Source organism: Pteropus vampyrus, unplaced genomic scaffold, assembly GCF_000151845.1.
Source record: "Pteropus vampyrus isolate Shadow unplaced genomic scaffold, Pvam_2.0 Scaffold212, whole genome shotgun sequence".
Taxonomy (NCBI): Eukaryota; Metazoa; Chordata; class Mammalia; order Chiroptera; family Pteropodidae; genus Pteropus; species Pteropus vampyrus.
In genome coordinates this window covers 1321509-1323928 of record NW_011888993.1, presented here as the reverse complement: position 1 = coordinate 1323928, position 2420 = coordinate 1321509, and the positions used below count along the sequence as shown (strand labels likewise).

The following is a 2420-nucleotide window of genomic DNA, read 5'->3' as shown; positions in this document are numbered from 1 at the left end:
TGCCGCTTCTCTTTGTCTGTCTGACCCCCGGGACCCTCTGAAGTCTCTTTGGGTTGGGTCTTACTGCCCAGCGCCTCTTCTGTCAGTCTGTCTGGTCCGGCCTGACCTCTCCATCTGTCTGTGGGGGTGACCACCGGGACAACTCAGTCTGAGTGAGAGTCAGGCTGCCTAGAGTCTCTTCTGTCCGTTTTCCCAACGCGTTCCATCCATCCCCACCCTGATCTCGGGCAGCCTGTCGCTTGGGTGGGTGTTTTTCCCCGCGGTGAGTTACAAGTCAGTACCTGACTGACCGGGATGGGGTCTGCAGGCAGTGGGTCGCCCTCTGGCCTGGGGGTGTTGCCAGCCTCTGGGGCTGTTGGGGATGGGAGGAGGCAGGTCCCCCGGGAGAGAAGTGCCTGACCAATGCACACCAGTGATAAGGCCTGTGTGTCTGGGCATCCTTTCTCTGCCCGCCCAGGCCCTGGGCTTTGAGATTGGCCCCAGCCACTCTCGCTGCTGTCCCGCCCCCAGCAGGAGCGCGGGCTGCATCCTGGCCTTGGGGGTGCACAGGTCTTTTCAGGAGTCAGGGCCAGGAATCCGGCCACTTGGGGAATTCTGGGCATCAGCTTTCTAGAAGGCAAGAGGGACCAGGCTGGTGTCTTCTTGCCCTTGGGAACAATGAGCAGGGGAGGTAGTGGGTGACAGATCTCCGCATGGCCTGAGGGTGGCTAGCATCACTGTGGCTGCAGCCTGGGGCCGGATTTCAGGTTTGTCAGGCGAGGACACTAAGGCTGTGCCTGGGCCACTCCAGACTGTAGGAGTCTCAGATCAGGAGTCTCAGTGACTGCGTCATCTGAAAACGAACATTTGAGGTGTCCCTCTGCGGGCTGATGTTGGGTTCGCTTGTAGAGCTGACCCCAGGGTCTCAAAGGCAGTTTTGTTTAGAATAGTAGGGTCAACTCGCTGACATGCAAGCAAGGTGGACCAGAGAGATGAGCAGGGTAATGGGGGGTATGTGAGAATGGCTCCTTTGAGGGGCAAGGGAAACCCCATCTGAGGAGATGGAGCCAGCATGGAAGGGTAGCCCTGGCAGAGGTGGGACCTGTTACCAGCTCAGAGCCCCCAGGCCTGACTCTGCCCCTTCATAGGTGGGAGGACTCGGATTCATTGAGGGTCCCACCTGACCCCAGGAAGAACCTGCAGAGGTAGGGAGGGGTTGGGGGGGGTGGGGCTGGAGGCATTTTGTAAATAACTGAAGAGTTTATGTTTATGCAACCCTGGAAGATGGGTGCCCCGACCAGACACCAAGGCCTCCACCGGCACCCCTTCCCCTCTCTGGGTAGAGGGTCTGTTGGGGAGAGGAAGCCAGGGTGGCCCCTCGTGATGCCTGATAAGGTGACTTAAGCAAAGGTCACCCAGGCACCAGTGCCCACTTCTCTATTTGCTCGAGTCTGTGGGTGGCGATGGACTCAGTCTTTCCCTTAGCAAGCCCTCCGCCTCTCCACCCGGCCCGGAGGATCCTCGGAGCCAGACATGGGCGGGCACTCCTGTGGGGCCCAGGCTGGGGCGGACGCGTGGACTGGCCTTCGTGAGAGAGGAGCAGAGCTCTGGAGGATGGGACACTGGCTTTGGGTTTTGAAGGGTGTGTAGCGGGAACATTTCACACAGTTGAAGGTGCCTGTGCAAGGGCGTGACGTAACGTGGCTTTGAAGCTGCTGGGCTGGTAAGTGGTTCAGAGTAGCAGGATAGGATCTCCAGCTTCCACATACCATGCTCACTTCCCACAGCTACCCCAGGAAGCAGATATTTCCATTATCTCCATTTTTTGGAAACCGAAGCCCCAAGAGGCAAAGTCACATGCCCAAGGTCCCCCAGCCAGGCAGCCTGGCACTGACAATGGTTAACCTGGCCTTGGCAGCCGCGGGTTGGAGTCTGGCCTAGACAGCGCAGTCCTCTGACCAAAGTCTGCAACGGGTGCCTGGCCCTGGGGCGCCTCCAGGCCCCCAGCCATCTGCCCCGGATGCCCCTCCCAGTTCCAGAGAAAGAATGGGGCTGGTTTTGGTTTCATTTCCTGGTTCCAGGACTGCAGGGGGAAGCCCAGGGTCTGGGGATGAGGTCACCTTTAGAGCTGGCTCCCTCCTGGCGCAGGGCTGGGAGAGGGAGCTGGGCTCAGAGTCCCGCAGGCTGGATGCTCAGCTCTGCGGCCCACTCAGTGGACCTGTTTTCTCAGCTGAAAAATGAGGATAATGACATCAATAACAGCTGTAATAGAGGCTGTTATTATTCACTCATTCAAGTCGATGGCCGTGGCACCCTGAACGTGCCTGATCCCGTCTGATCTCGGAAGCTAAGCAGGGTCGGGCCTGGTTAGTACCTGGATGGGAGACCACCTAGGAAGACCAGGTGCTGTAGGCGTGAAAAAATAATAATAATAAATACAA

At 58.4% G+C, this 2420-nt stretch overlaps 1 pseudogene; it reads left to right on the top strand.

Annotated features, from left to right (window-relative positions):
* Window positions 1-2275: 2275 nt before the first annotated feature.
* LOC111747133 lies at window positions 2276-2394 on the top strand (annotated as a pseudogene).
* Window positions 2395-2420: the final 26 nt, after the last annotated feature.